The 17,184-nt window shown below is 41.1% G+C and overlaps 1 pseudogene; it reads left to right on the plus strand.

Moving 5' to 3' along the window:
• Window positions 1-584: 584 nt before the first annotated feature.
• LOC113256048 (putative COBW domain-containing protein 7) lies at window positions 585-1,688 on the plus strand (annotated as a pseudogene).
• The last annotated feature ends 15,496 nt before the right edge of the window (window positions 1,689-17,184 follow it).

Here is a 17,184-nt window from a genome sequence, read left to right on the forward strand (position 1 = left end):
GTTGTTATTTTCCACAATGGAAAATAACTCCCAACAGGGTAATATTCTTGTATTAACCCACTGTCCTCTTCTTTCTCACTTTATCAAGGATAAAGAAAGGCATTATATAATGATGAAGGGGTCAATTCTCTAAGAAGAAATAACAGTCCTGAATGTGTATGCACCTAACAACACAAGGCAAAAATTGATACAACTGCAAAGAGAAATAGAAGAATCCACTATTATAGTTGGAGACTTTAATACTCTTCTATCAGAAATAGATCCAGCAGGCAGAAATCAGTAAAGATTCATAATTCATAATAGTTGAACTCAACAGTGCCATCAGTTGATCCTTAAGCTCACATGGAACATTCACCAAGATAGACCACACTCTGGGCCATAAAACACACCTTAACAAAATTGGTGGAATAGAAAGCATACAATGTCTGCTCTCAGACCCCAGTGGAATTAAACTAGAAATCAGTAACAAAAATATAGCTGGAAAAATCCCAAAATACTTGGAGATTAAACAATACACTTCTAAATAACACATGGGGGTCCCAGCTCTTGAGCTAAGGGAGAGGCATGCTGTGTGGCTGGCTGGGATGTTACAGGCTATTGGATCTGTGGATGAGGAAGAGGAGCAGGCAGAGAAGAACCATCCTGGATTGGTCCCCACTGAGACAAAGGAAAGAGAGGAGGAGGAAAAGTGTGGCCCTACTGTTAAGATCCCAGTCACAATAATCACCAGGTATTCAGGTGCTAGGAAGACAATACTTTTGAACTCTATCTTGACAGAGCAACATAGTAAAAGAGGAGTAGTTATTTTAAACAAATTTGGGGAAGGAAGTACAGTGGAGAAATCCTTAGCTGTCAGCCAAAGTGGAGCACTCTACCAAGAAAGGTTGGAACTTACAAATGCAGAAAGGAAAATCTGATGATATGCCATTAGAGACCACTGGATTAGCAGATCCTGGGCTATAACTTCTCTGTTTTGAGCTGATGATGAATTAGGGATTGATATTTATCTTGCTGGGACCATAACTCTTACAGATTCAAAATACGGATTAAAACATTTAGCAGAAGAAAAACCTGATGGCCTTAGCCATGAGGCTTCTAGGCAAGCTGCTTTGGTAGATATCATCATCATTAATCAGACTGGGTTTCACAAGAGGATTTATGCAAATTAAGAATGACCATTAGATCAATAAATGGACTGGGAAAAATTTTTAAAAACACAAAGATCAAGAGCTGATCTCTCTAATGTACTGGATCTCCATGCCTTTGACAGTCTCTCTGGAATACGTTTGCAGAAAAAACTCCAACACTTACCAACCACACAACCTCACCCTGATCAGAGCGTTATCACAGTCACATTTAAGTACCAGGAAACATGAAGGAAGAAAGTCGAACTGTATTTATTCAGAATCTTCTGTGGGAGAAGAATGTGAGAAATAAGGGCAATGACTACATGGGGCTGGTGGTGATCAAAGACAAACCAAAACCAATGATCGTCCAAGCTGTCCACGAGCTCTGTAATCTGGAGAAAACCAGTGAGTTGGAAAGAAGATGCTGAGACAACAAATCGATGGGTTCTTATTGATTGGAATTTAGACGAGTACATCCTTCAATAACTACTTATACCTACTGTGACGGAAACAGAAAAGTGGGGGACAACACATTTCAAAGAAGATCAAGTTTGCCCATAACACTAGAAACATTTCTTATCTAAAGGACTGGATGATACTGGGTGTATTTGGAGCATCTATTCTTTGCATTCCTTCTGTTATGAATTCCAGTATACTTTAAAATAATGGTTATTTTGCAGAATATATAAAATATAGTAAATAAGTACTGGAAAACACTTGACATTCATACAATAAAATATAATGTCCTCTGGAAAATAAATAAATAACACATAGGTCAAAGAAGAAATCTCAAGAGAATTTAAAAATATTTTGAACTAAATAAAAATACAACTTATCAAAATTTGTGAGATGCAGAGAAAAGTGCTTGGAAAAATATTTACAGCACCGGATACCTGTATAAGATGAAAAATCTGAAAATCAAGTGTCTAAGCTACCATTCTGGGAAAACTAGAAAAAGAAGGGAAAAAAAGAGCAGATTCAAACTATGCAGTTTTCACTTCAGAATTCCATCTGTGTTGGCCTCCCTGAGCTCCAACCTCGAATCAAGGAGGCTCCTGGGCCCCTTTCTCCAGGCAGTAATCTGGGGCAAGCATTGATTGCTCTTCTCTCAGGAATCACTGTCCTGAGTTGCCAGCTGCCCCACGTCACATACTGTGTCCGTTTCATACTTATGTCTGGTATGTAGTTGTTCAGCAAGAGAAAGTAAATCCAGTACCCATTAGTGCATTGTGACCAGAGGCAGAAGCCCTATCATTGCTATTTCAGGGGGAAGCCCCCTTCCCACTGCCTTTGTCACACAATTAGCAGTTGGGCCGGCCTCACCGTAAACAGGCTAACTGCTGTATGAGAATCACAACTATGTACCACGTGGGGACCCATGTGTTTTGCCTGCTTGGTTTCTCATGTATCATCAACAATTCACAGTTCGCATGTGTGTGGCCATGTGTGCCATGGAGGCAGCTGCAGGCAGTGCACTGGTAGCGAAATGACCTGAACAACTAGAGGTTACAAAATTCTTTCAGGTTCTGGACCCGTGTGATCACAGCATATATATTTAGCCCCAGCTTCTATTACATCAGTGGTTCCGTGGCGGGGGGGCACACATATGCATACTGGGGCTTGGATATGGGTGGCAGCAAATCATGGCAAAAATTTCTATACAGACTACCATTTTGTAACCTACCTTGTGACGTGTGCCACGTAACTTGAAATACGTTATGACTTTTAATGCTCACAATTACCCTGAAATATAAATGTGATTCTTAGGCTCACTTTACAGAGCTTGAGTTCAATGATAGGCTCCTCAAGGTCATGCAGTGGATTTGGGATGGAGCCAAATTTTGAACACATAGCCATCTCTCTTCAAAGCCCTGTGTATTTAATCACTATGGTCTTCTGGCTTCTAATTTTTTTTACTTCCTGTACTGCCTAGAAAGATGGTCAACACATGGCTAGGCCTCAATAAACACTTTTTCATTTACTGAATCTTTAGGTATATTACCTTCAAAACTATTTTTAACGTGCTTGTTGTATCGTCTGTAATTAATTCAAGCACAGTGCCTAGCACACATTATATGTTTATTAAATAATTTTTGTTTTAATAAGCAACATTACATCTCAATTGGACATAGTGCTAGAGTGTGACGACTCACGTTTCATGATGGGTGGTATGTGGTATCCCTATTTGCAAGCATTATTTGCTGTTTTGATTTTATAAAGAAAGGTAAAGCATAGCTAGCAGAAAATAATAACTGCCTCTGACCAACTCTTTGTTTTTAACCCTAAAAGTCTAATTACTCAGCCCAAGAGGCACTAACTTCAGTACTACCTATTTCCTTCTTGCACAGATAAATTGTATCACAAATTGGAGAGAACAAACACCCTCCTGAGTGTTGACAAACCTGGAGCAAGGAGAAAGAAGGGAAGTGAAACTTATCTTGCTTCTCTGGTGTCCACTCACTTTTATCTTGTTGAGAGCATTTGAGTTGTTTTATGGAGAAGTAGTCCTGCCCCACTCGCAACCTGGTCCTGGAGGTTCACCCCATCCTCTCTCACCATTACCTCCAAGCTCCACGAGCGGACATATGACCTCCCCCTGACCTTCTAATGTATCACCCAGCTGTATAGCACAGTGAATGGTGTTGCACCTGATTTGTTCCATTCTATATTTTATCAGAGTTAGGGGTATGATTTAATTCTGGGACCTCCAGCAAAAAATATTGGGAAAGAAAAGTTTTTCCTTTTCTGGACTGGAACCTTGTAAGATAGAAGCCCGGAGCTGCTGATAGCCATCCTGTCACACCAACATGGAGCTGGCCTGAGAGGGTCACAGAAGAAAACTGTAATTTCTAATGATAACATTTAGGCCTATAGAACCAGCCTCTCTTGAGCCAAAATCCACTCAAAATCATACAGGTAGCCTAAAAAATTCCCATTTATGCCCAAGCCAGTTTGAGTTTCTGTCATTTATAATCCAGGAGCCCTAAGGAGGACACCAAATAGCTCCTGTGCCTCCCTAGCCTGGGAAATATCATTTCACTTCATGGTCACAAAATCCTTAGGAAGTATGTCTCAGTCTTCGCCATTTGATAAGTAGGAAAACTAAGACCCAGAGAAGTTAAGAAACTAGGCACCCATGACTAGGAGGTACTTGAACTTGGATTTACTCCTACCATTCTCTGGCTCTAAAACCTAGGTCCTTCCCACTACTGAATACAGCAGGAGCAAATTTCTGTGATAAATCACCCTGTTCTAGCTGGGTGTGTGGAAAGCACACTAAACAAGAGAAATGGATTCCTGGATTTTTTTTTTCCTTCTTCTTTTTTTTGTTTTCTTTTTGGCCTGGCTCACCATACCTTTCATATGACCTTGAGCACTTTTCCTTTCTAAATCTCAGGGGCTTTTTTTGTTTTTGTTTTTGTTTTTTTGGTCTACAAAACCATAGGGTTTGGATTAGATACTAATGAGCCAAGTTCTTTCCAGCCCTAAAAATGTAAAATGTCAATTCTTGACTATTTTCCTGGAATTCCCAAGTTAGGTACTTGAAGAACCAGACATTGAAGCAAGCCAATAGGCGAAGGTTCCCTCCATGAACCTTCGCTCCTAATTTGGTCAAATGGATGAGGTATGTGTAATTAAAACTGCAGAAATAACAAGCTTCCGGCCAAGTTCTACCCTCACTTAACCATACTCTTGGGGGTTGATCTTGGGGCTGGGGGGGGGGGAGCGGATGTTGAACCCAGGGTGGAATTTGGCCTGATATGTGGATTCTTATAATTTCCAAATGATGTCAGTGCACTTATTTGAGAGACTGAGAAAGTGCTGAGTTTAGTCTATTCGACTCCATAAAGAAAAACTGAAAACCGCTGGGCTAGGGCCAGTGTCGACCAATGTTATCAAGCCAAAAACACTTTTGGCAGGGCAAAGTCATTCGGGGACGACAGTACCCAATTCATGTCGATTTATGGTTGTGGCCTTTCTTTCTGATTAATAGTTTGTTCTAAGATAGGGGATACCAGCCCTGTACTTGTCAACTGGCTCAGAGAGAGTGGATCTGCTAAAAAGTTTCATCATCTGTTGATCCCAGAACCACTGAGGTTATAGAAATTTCAACAGCAGCTAAGAGGGGCCAGAGCTAAGTGCCCATTCAGAGGAGTCAGCAAGCTATGGGAAAAAAACCTGTCTAGTTAATGCAACTCAAAATAGAGTTTTGATTCTGGTCACACAAATAATGGCTTTGCATTCTTCTTTCTTTTTGACTTTGAATTGGCCTCCCTCAGGGGTTCGAGGCAGAGTTTTGATGATACTAAGATGGTATATGTGCAGGAGACCCTAGGATTCCAACATTCTACCTTATCACCCATCCCCCACCCCAGGCAGTTTCTTAAGATGATAAAGTATAGTAGGTAAGAGGAGAGAGGGAATGACAAGGTATGTGCAATTAAAGGCGGGTGCCCTAGGTTCAAATCTTGCTCACTCACCAGTCAGAAAACCTTGGGCACTTTTTGGAAAAAATTGGAAAAAAAAAAAAAAGGAATAAAAATAGTACCTTCTCGCAGGGTCATTATGAAAACAAAATGAGTTACTTTATGTAAAACACTCACTGTTTGGCACATAGTATGCACTTAGTAAATGCTAGCTCTTAGTCCTGAGGATGCTATACACATAGAAAACAAAACCAAATGTATACAAGGTAAAATATTTTTTATTGGGACTAATACCTGGTATATCCAATGTAGTGCTCTGGTTAAGACCAAGGGAAGCTTGCAAATTAGTCTAATTGCCAAAAACACCCTACATCCCAACTACAACTCTTGGGTATTATCACCTTCTTGCTGGGCCATACCATCCAAGGGACCAGTATTCATGACATTTAAGAAGCATGCAAATAAAGCAAAAGACAATAAAGTAGACATTAAGGGATCTTGGCTTAGCTTAGTGATGTCCCATCAAAGCAGCTACAAAAAGTAGAAGAGAGGATAAGAAATGCACCTACTTGACATTTTAAAATATAATGATCATTTCCATTAGTAAATATAGCCTGGTCTCTGTCCTGCAATCTGGCTGATCAGATAAGCGATGTCCCCTCATCTAGAGAATGGGTGAGGGGTGGGAAAGGAATGGGGACTAACACATCCTTCCCCCACCTTCAGTCCACCTGTTTCAGTGATTCTCAAAATGTGGAGGGTGAACCATCCACATCAGACTCATTTGGGATGTTTGCAAAAATGCAGATTCCTGGACTCTAAGCAGACATACTGTGATGGTGAACATTATCCATCGACTTGACTGAGCTATGGGATGCCCACATATCTGTTTAAGCATGATTTCTGAGTGTGTATGTGAAAGTGTTTCTAGAAGAGATTAACATTTGAATCAGCAGACTGAGTAAAGCAGTTTGCCCTCTTCAGTGTGTGTGGGCATCATCCAATCCTTTGAGGAACTGAATAGAACAAAAAGGCAGAGGAAGGGGGGACTTCTCTTTTGCTGTCTGACTGAGCATCTCTCTGAGCTGGGACATCAGTTTCCTCCAAGCCTCAGACTAGGACTTATACCATTGGCACTCCTGGTTCTCAGGCAGTTGGACTCAGACTGAAACTATACCATGGGTTTCCTGGCTCTCCAGCTTATAGATGGCGATGGTGGGGCTTCTTGGTCTCCATAATCATGTGAGCCAATTCCTCATAATGCAGTTGTATCTATATCTGCATCTGCCAATAAATCTCTCTCTCCCTCTATAGATGATAGATAGATAGATAGATAGATAGATAGATAGATAGATACATAGATACATAGAGGATATATAACCCATTGGTTCTATTTCTCTGAAGAACACTGACTAGTACACATAGTGAAGTGGAATCTTTTAGGCGGAGGCTCAAATATCTGTATTTTATAAGTTCTCCAAGTGAACTGAAGTGTAAGGATCATTTACCTAATTCACTACAAAGTCACCAAAGAGTGGATGGTATTGTAAAGTGCTTTTAAGTAGTCATATCTGGGCACCTGCCAAGAGGGGGGAGCTATCAGGCCGTGTAAATCGCACTGGGCCAGCCGATGCGGGCTCTGGTGTCTGTTGTGGGCTCAGCCATTTGAGCCTGGACACATCATGGGCTTTGCCTACATCTCTCCTTCCTCGCTTATCAATGAAGCAAAGCTCTCCCCTGGTTTCTTCACAGGGTTCTTGTGAACCTCAAATGAGCTGATGTGTGAAAAAGCCCATAAAACTTACATAACACAAGGAATTCTTTATTCCTGTGAACTCAGAAATACCCACCCTTCCCCACTTTTCCTGCAGTTATGGGGAATCAGAGGTTTGTGTTTTTCCCCTCAACAGGCTCTCCGCAAAGATCATATTCACCAGATAATTGCAGACTTCGTTTTATTCAGCTTGTGGATTCCATCGCAGGATGGATGCCCATAACTAATGGGAAAGTACCCCACCATTTCAGTCCAAAACTTAAAAATTCTATCTTCTCTCATTAATATCATTAAATAGTTCCTGCATTTTAACTCTACCGACCTAGCTCTTGAATTCCAGGTCTGGATCTCCAGCTGTGGCTTGAGTATCTTCCCCTGGATATGCTTTTGTATAAGCCCAGAACCTCTGTGTCCCAGACTGAACTTCTCTGTTTCCGTCCTGAACAGATTCTTCCTGTTGACTTTCTCATTTCTATTCATGGCCTCACCATCCTCCCAGCTCTTCCAACTGAAGAACCCAGAGTCAACTTGGGCCCCTCCACATCCAATCACTCTCCAACCAGGAAGAGTGTCTCATTCACAGATTCTTTCTTCTCTAAGCCCACCACCACTACCCTCCTTCTGGCCCCCATATCACCACGTTGGCTCAGGCTCATGATTGTGCAGTAGTAAAAAAGTTGTAAAGTTAAGTCTAGAAAGTCTGCTCAGAGTTGAGTCATTCTTAAATAAGTGAGCATAACAAGAGGACAAAAGACATCAGTTATGTTGATGCATGTGAGCTTGCTAGTTGACAAGACCCAGGAGAGGATTTTGGAGGTCTTCACCCTATGCAGCCTCTGCTTTGGAACAACTTCAGGAAGTTCTAGCTAAAATGGAGAGCAATCTCTCTCCTGGGAACCCTGAGATACACTGAGGGATTTCACTTATTTATCTCACCCTTATTGCATCTTTTCCTGAAAATAAACTACATTCCATAGAGATCTTTGGGGTTATATTTTTGTCCCACAATAACCCCCTAAGGATGCAGGACAGGAAGCTGAAAGGAGCCGATCCACAATGGAATCCCTGAGCCACTGTGACGGCCCTGGCCTGCCTCCCCCTGGACTTCTGGTTGTATAGGATGCATAACTCCCCGGTTATTCACGGGTCAGCATTTCTCTTGCCTGCAATCAAATGCAATCTTAGTTGACTAAGAGTGAAAAGATGCACCTGGAACATGAGCCAAAATCTGACTCCAACACCTGTTCTCTTAACCACTACTTTATACTGTGGCTTATCTGAGGCGAGAGCTGTACAAATGGAGAAGACATCAGATGTCCTAACACAGCCAGAGATAGCAACTGATATCCCACACCTGGCCAGCCACTCGGAGAGGCACTATCCCCAGCAGCCATGTCCAACTTTAGTGCAACTTTCATCGTGCTAGGAGCTAATTTAGTCATGTCTTAGGGATGGAGTTGGAGTAAGATGCTGATTTGGTTTTCACAACTTGCCAAGGGCTACTCCTTTCCTTTGTTTCCCAGGCTTTCCCATGTGCACCTCTGCCTCAGGAAATGTTATGAAACCAGGACCTGAACAATGGAAGGCACAGCCTCCATCGGCATTTGAACCAGATGGTCCTTCCACTCTGGGTGACAGAAAGGAATCCTCTTTGCCTCGTGTCCTAGGAAACAACAGGCCCTCATCTAATTTGATCTGTATCTGTATCCCACGGGCTGGCATCAAACTAGAAACATGGGTGAAAATAAAAACATAAGGTAGGCAGTTTTAGACTAATCAGAACCTTGCTTCTAGAGCATGCCTACAGGGTCCAAATGAAAGAAAATATCACAGTAGAGCAAAACGGGGCTGAGAGGAGCTGGAAGGAGCTGGCTGCTGACTAAAAGCAAAGGAATGCATCATCAGCTTTTATCAGGTTTGACATGGCATCCGTCCTCTGCACCAGGTCCCATCCTCCAGTGTTTACATTTGTCACATCTCCTTTCCTTCCAAACAAAAGATGCTTGACAGTCTGAATGGATCATTTGTAAGGTGGCACAGCTCCTCAGCCATCCGTGCATATACATTTTTGGATGGGGAGAGGGCAAGTGGAGGGCAGTGGCTACATTTTGGGGGCAATGAGGCTACGATACCCCTGAAACATGACCAGTGAAGAAAGAACCTGGAGCCACAATCTCCATCATGCAAAATTCAATTAACGACTCTCACACTGACCTCTGCGGAGGTCAATGTGCACCAGAGCCCAAGAGGGCAAGAATGAGGCACAAGACATCTCTGCAGGAAAAATTAGTGATTTTTGACTTTCTGCCCAGACTAATAAACTTCTTCATGTTTGCAAAATCCTCCTTTCAGTTTTGGTTGTCCTGGCCTCATCTGCTGCATGAAAAATCAGTTCACATTTCTCCCCTCAGACGTTTAGAGCAGTTAGAGGTTTGCCTCCATCTTTGTAATAGAACTAAGAGGGGGTGTGGGAGGGTGTGCAGCACGAACACGGGGTACAAGGCTCCACTGAATTTTGCATTCTTGATTAGAATTTTGGCCACAACTGCTGGGGTTGATTAGGTATATTTCACTTTTGCAAATAACCTCAAACCATTGACCAGCTACTTGTTTGTTTTTAATCAGCCTCACCATGGGAACACCAAACTTCCATTGCTCAGCCAATCAGCATATTTACTGGAGTTATTGTTCTGAGCAGACACAAGACCTGACTGAGACAGGATCCAGGCCCTTAAGGGAGGACAGCAGAGCTAGAAAAAAAATGAATGCAGATTTGTGTGTCAGTGCATGTGTGAATTTTTCTTGGAAATGACTCTTTTACTTTCACCCAAAGGATCTGAGATGCAGTAAAATGTTATAAGAGACAGTATTGCCTAATAAGCCCAGTAGACAACTGGGATGCTTGGGTGAGGCTTTGATTCTCAATGAATCTTGATTTCTTTATCTGTGAAATGGAAAGGACAATGTGGGCTTGGTATGAAGATTAAAAAAAATAATGTACAAAATAATTTAGTGTGGTGCCTGGCACATAGTAGGTCATTAATACATGTTAGCTATCATGAGAGGGAGGCAAAGAAGAAGAAAAGAAAGAATTGGTGCAGGGGATTTTTCTAGAAGATATCACACCCCATGAGTCCCAGGTGCTCTGGGGCTAGGAAGGTCAAGGAAGGCTGCCTGGAGGAAGTGAGACAGGATTTGGTCCTTGAAGACCAAAAAGAATTCAAATTGAGACAATTGCTGAGTGTCGGGTCCAAGTTAGGGTGGGGTAAAGGTAAGGGAAAGGAGGATAGAAAGTGGGCCAAGGGTAAATAAGGTTTAGTCCTACTGTTAGAGACCCAGGCTGAGGAAAGAGTAGGATACAAACACAAAAAATTAGTAGAATCCAGTCCAGTAAGTGGTGGCAAGGAGAAGTGGCTAGGACAGACGGCCAACATTACCTGAAAGTGGATGATGAGTTAGACAGAGAGAGCCTTGAGTCAAAACAAGTAGTTTCTCCAGAGTGTTGTTAGACCAGGCTGCCCCAACCCAGCTGCCCTTCTGTGCAGATTCAAGCAAACTCACTGCGGTCAGTGACTGTGCTCATCAATGACAAAGGCAGTATTATTTCCCTGTTGATTGTCCCAGCAATCAGCCCCACACAGAGTCGCTGCCCACTAAACAGTCTCTTGGAACCATGGAAGGGGAAAAACTCACTCTCCAGCAATTGCCCCTCCCATTCTGCATCTATCAGCTTTCCGTCCTCCTCTGCAAGGCCATGTTCTCCACTGATTTTTGTGATATTTTCATGCAGGGAAGAGAGGAGAGGACAAGGGTGGGCCTTCCTTCTAAATCTTTTACTTCCCCTTCTAAAATCACTTTTGAGATGGATGTTGCTGTAGTCAAAGGAATAAAGAAATGAGAGTTTTTCAAATGCAAGCTCTGCTATTTCTACAGGTATCAGTTATGGTTAAGTCTTTAAACCTCTATCTGCCATGTTTTCCTTCTGTGTGAATCTGAGTGTGAATGTGAATGATGACTTTATCAGGCTGCAGTGAACTTCAGATAGTTACCATTTCTGGTACTTCTCATCCATTCCTCAAGATCTGTGTGTCCATTTCTTTTTCTTTCTGGGACTCCTTTCCCTTCACATTGAATAACTTCATTTTGCATTTCTTGTAATGCAGGTCTGGTGGCAATGACATAGCTTAGCTTATTTTTATCTCAAAATGTCTTTGTTCTGCCTACATTATTGAAGGATATATTTGCAGGTTATAGAATTCAAGATTGACAGATATTTTTTTTCTCTTAGTGCTTTAAAAGTGTTCTTGCACTGGCTTTTGGCATCCATGGTTTCTGATGACGTGTCTACAGTCAAATGAAACATTTTCTCATCTACATAATGTGCCTTTTTTTTGTGCTAATTTTAGGATTTCTTTTTTATCTTTTCTTTTCTACTGTTTGACTATGATGTACCCAGATGCAATTTCTATTGATTTTATCCTATTTTATTGTGCTGAGCTCCTTCCCAGAATGTTCTCTGTTACTTTCATTGTTGCATCCTTAGTGCCTAGAAAAGAGCCTGGCTCTGCCCTGTGAGGCTCAGAGAGGTGCACTCTTCCCAAGTCATGCAGCCATTGGGTCTTAGGAGTCAGAATTTGGAACCACTTCTCTTTGACTCTCTTGTATTTCTACCCTACACCAAGGCAGGCCAAGCTCACATTGCATTTCTCATATTAGCTGATGTGCTTTCTCACAGCTGGCATTTCCCAGTTAGGAAGTTTGGGTCATTCTCTCCATTAGTCTATTTCCCTTGGAAACAAGACCTGACTTTAAAGCACTTAATTTGCATCAAATTAATAGTAACCTTAAAATGAGATGCACTCTCTCTTCTCTACATGAAAATAATTAGGTTCTGTAAAGGGGACCTAGCATGAGAAAAACTGTAGTCTAATAGAACTTCACTTTGAAAACCAGCAGATCAAAAAGTTTTAAAACCATGTTAAAGTTTATTTCTTCAGTTACCAAGAGGAAAAACTAAAGTGTATGGAGCCATTTTTCTTTAGAGCAGAATGCACTTAATAAATACCAACTTATACATCATGATTTTCAAGATAAATCAAAGGAGTCCCACCCCTCAGATCTTTCATATGGGAGTACCAGGTACAAAGAAGTACCAAACAAATGAAATACGTAATTGAAACACACTTGTGGATATTATATTCCTAAATACCTGCATGTTTTTCAAATGTACTCACATGCATTGTTTCATTTGAACTTCTGACATTTTTGTGAGGAGTATGTGATACCTATTATTATTATTAAACCTACATTTTACATTTAAAGCTCGCGAGACTTATTACCAATAAGCAGAGGAGCTAAGATTTAGATTTAGATCTTTTAAACCTAAATCCTATTTCCTTAGGGTTCACCAGGCTGCTTGAAGCAGTTATACACAGATCAGGTAAAATATTTGCTCTAGCTAAGACTAGAGTGAGTTTGATTATCAGATGGGGCAGTGCTAGTGAATATTCATATTTACATGAAGTGAGATGGAATTGATTGGGAACACATGTGAATGTGCCGGTGTGCACATGATATATACACATGTACACATTCATATGCATATGTTTTTATATATGGACACATAAATACATTCACATATGTGTGTATAATATAGTTGGGTAGATAGATAGATAGATAGATAGATAGCTGTGAATGTGCCGGTGTGCACATGACATATACACATGTACACATTCATATGCATATGTTTTTATATATGGACACATAAATACATTCACATATGTGTGTATAATATAGTTGGATAGATAGATAGATAGATAGATAGATAGATAGCTGTGAATGTGCCGGTGTGCACATGACATATACACATGTACACATTCATATGCATATGTTTTTATATATGGACACATAAATACATTCACATGTGTGTGCGTAATATAGTTGGGGATATATATATATATATATATATATATATATATATGGGGAATCTTAAAGTATGATAATATCATAGCTGATTGAATGAAGAAGAGATAAGTTGAAGTTTGGGAGAAGAATCAAGATTGAAAAGAGGAGAGATTAGAAGTAAGAAATGATAAATGGTCTCTACTGCCAGTCAGTCCATTCGACAGGTATAGAAAGGACACCATTGTCTCTGCACCCATGGCGAACTATCTCACTAATCTTGGTGCTCTTTCCCACTGGGCTTGGATACAACCACAGTCCTCCTCAAAACTGCACTCCAAGCAACCACTGCCAATAGATCAGAGACAGCACCTGAAAAGCCTTCCCAGCACCACATTGGAAATACTCACCAACTCCATTCTCACAATGGAGTTTTTAACTGAGCACAGTAAAGCTTGAGGACCTCCCCTTTAAGTTCTTTGATTCAATGAATCATTGAGCTGCCAATATGATTTGTCCTAAAGCTAGTTTCTCTTTCTTCAGATCTTAACTTAGATTTCACAACCCCCGAGAAGCTTCTTCATGACCCCATTTACAATATAGTAGCCCTCCCAGTTCTTTCTCTTGACAGCCCAAATGGGATTCCTTCACAGCATTTATTTTTTGCTTACTCTGTGTCCTGTCTCCCTCGCTGGACTGAAACAGAGGACATGTCTGTTGAGCTCTCCCTTGTATCTCTAGCACAGTGCATGTGATTCAGTGATTCAATGAGTGTATCAGCAAATGACTAAGTGAATGAATACACTTCATGCCTGACCTCGGTTGGCTCAGAGTCTAGGGTGAAAGTCTTTCATGTGAACAAACAATGCTATCAACACCGTCAACAAGCCCAAACAGCACCTGAGCAAAGTGCTAGGAGAGAACAGAGAGAGGGCAACTGGAAGACTTCCCAGAGAGATGATTCTTGAAGGCTGGGTAGAGATCAGCAAAGCAAAGACACGAGAAAGGATATTGACCCTCAAAAGCAAATTTAAAATGATAGCACTGAGGATGACTCTGAGCTTGAGTGAGGCTGAAACAAGAGGAGGTGGGAATGCATAAGGGGCCAGTGAGGAGGCCATGGAGGCCAGAGGAGGCTACATCAACAACAGCCCCAAGCTAATTGCTTCTTCGGAGGCCTCTGGCCCAGCTCCCACAGCTCTGCCTCTCAGACTGCTTCCCTAGGAATCCTGTTCATTTTTATAATGAACGTGCTTCTCTTCGGTAGACAGTTTAAGCCCAGAAATGGAATAAGATTATCTTTGTGTTTATTTTAGTCTCACTTTAAGGATTTTATCTCTAGTAAACCCACCATCACGGGTCACCATAGCAGGACACGATAGGAAGAGCCACTTTCAAAAAACAAAAAAAAAAGAACGGCAATTATTTTTCCCAAACCCATTAAACTGTCATGAAGTTATTCCTTATTTACAAATGCCGATTCATTGCCCCAAGAGAGGAGCACAGAGATGAGATCGTGAGGTACACGATAGTTTTGGTGTCTGGACTTTAGGGAAAATTTTTTAGGGTTTTATGAAGAATTAGCTTTCATACTAAACTTTATTAAATTCTATCCCTGAATTCCTTCCCCTTTGGAAAGGACCTCTCAGCCATTAAGCCTGGAGAACAGCCCACGTCGGATGAATTCCAAATGAAATGTAGTGGAGGGTCTGGAATCCTCTGAGCACAGACAACAGAAGTCTCATTAAATGTGTATAGACGCTCGCAACAAAGCCCGCCTCACTTAAAGCCGGAGAATGGAGAGACTGAGGGGTCTCACGGGCACACACACAAAGAAGGCTGCAAGGAGAAAGCAAACACCACTCTCCCTCCTGAGATTTTCTTTCCCCAGTTGCAAAGGGAAAATTATTTGGAAATGCCAATTAGTCTCAATTCTTTTTGTCCATTTTAATTTTCTTTCCCTTACCAAATCAAGATCTGTGACTGCTTAATCTGAACTCAAACTCTGGTCAAATATGAAGAGGACAAAAGTGATTTAAAAAAAAAATAAGCTGAGAGAAACTGTAGCCTGGGACCCAAGTATTTAGTTTACCTTGATGTAATAAGTACATTGGTAATATCTTGAAAAAGAGAAGATTATGCTTTTGGGCAAAAAGAGAAAATCCTCTCACTTTCACCCTCTATACCCTTTCCAGGAAACAAAATTAATTCTCAGCTGCCAGCAATATAGAATATATATTTGGGGGCTATTCCTTTTTTTTTTTTCCTATTTTCAACAGCAGTTTTTCCTTAAAATATAGCCAATATTATACAGTTAGTAGGCAAACCACTTACTCTCTTTGCAGGCCCAACAAGCTTGGACCACATAGATTCTGTGAATTTTGATTCTAGCACAAAAAAATAGCCTAGAAAGTGTACAAAGGGGCAGAACTACATGTTTGAAAGCTCCTTGGAGGCAGATATGCAAGAAAATATTCTTTAGCTAAATCAGTGCTGAGCCCTTTGTTGATGCTTAGTAAATAGTACCAATTAGGGTGTGTCTTCAAAGCTCACACCTGCAACTTGTTCGCACCTTGATGTTTCTACAATTGCAATGCACCTTACAATGAAAATGTTCATTTATTTAATGTAGTAGTGTTTCTTTTGTTCTTGCAAGCTGTTATTAAGTTGAAAGTGAATTTTATAATAAGTGACACTTGAATATTCAAGAAATTATTATTATTAATTATCACTATTATTATTAGGTAAAGTGAAGAAATGACACAGGAAGACATCATATGGGAAGAGACTCTGCCTGGTGGATTAGTAAATGAACAATTAAGTGGCCAGATAATGAAGGATCTTAAGTACAATGCTCTGAGTTTGTAAATTTACAGTCTGCAACATTTAAAGTGTTTTGAGCAATGGAAACCTTTATATACCTAGAGACAGTTTTAACAGTGACATGGAGGGAAGAGAAAAGGGACAAGAGGATGGAGAAATGAGGTGTTAGAGAAAGGGAGAAAAAGGCAACTGAAAATGTCCCGAGGAGAGCTAAAGGAACTTGAGCTAGAGTAATATCAATGTCTAGATGGAGTCAAAGAGCAAGATTTGAGGGATATTTGGAATGTAGAACTGACGCAATTTGGTGACCCACTGGATGCAGATAGTCTTCCTTGGTTTCTCATGGATGGGAAATAAGACCTGGATGTTGAGTTTCCTTAGTCTGCATGAAGTTTATAATGGAAAGCTGCAACTAGGCCTCCAAGCTAGGGATCTAGTACAACCTTTGGAAGCTCTGTGCTCTGCAATGCACACTAAATCTCTCAACCACTCAGCCTGAGACCCCTAGAGTATAACAGGTATGCCAACACAGGAAGCATGTCTGAAGACAAAGAAATGGTTGCTCACGCTGCAGAGACAAGTTTTAAAGGTAGCACTGCTTGTGTCAGGAGGAGGAGATGCATAGAATGATATCCAGAAATTGTCACCTCCACCCAAACCTCACCAAGGACAATATCACATCTGAAGTTGAGGGGCGTTTTAGCTCTAAAGAAATTGATCATGGAGGGGCGTCTGGGTGGCTCAGTTGTTAAGCATCTGCCTTTGGCTCAGGGCGTGATCCCAGGGTCCTGGGATTGAGCCCCACATCAGGCTCCTTGCTTCTCTGGGAGCCTGCTTCTTCCTCTTCCACTCCCCCTGCTTGTGTTCCCTCTCTCGCTGGCTGTCTCTCTCTGTCAAATAAATAAATAAAATCTTTAAAAAAAAAAGAAATTGATTATGGAGATCTAAACTAAGTAGGAAAATTCATCACTCTGTAGATTATCATGCCTTTCAAGTAAAACTCAGATTTCTTAGTCCATTATACAACTCATCATACTTCCTCCACAGCTTTATGCACCTATCTGTATAATTATCAATAATGACTACCACTTACTGAGCATTTGCTATGTGCCAGGCATTTTGCTAAAGACTT

This window comes from Ursus arctos, unplaced genomic scaffold, assembly GCF_023065955.2.
Source record: "Ursus arctos isolate Adak ecotype North America unplaced genomic scaffold, UrsArc2.0 scaffold_21, whole genome shotgun sequence".
NCBI lineage: Eukaryota > Metazoa > Chordata > Mammalia > Carnivora > Ursidae > Ursus > Ursus arctos.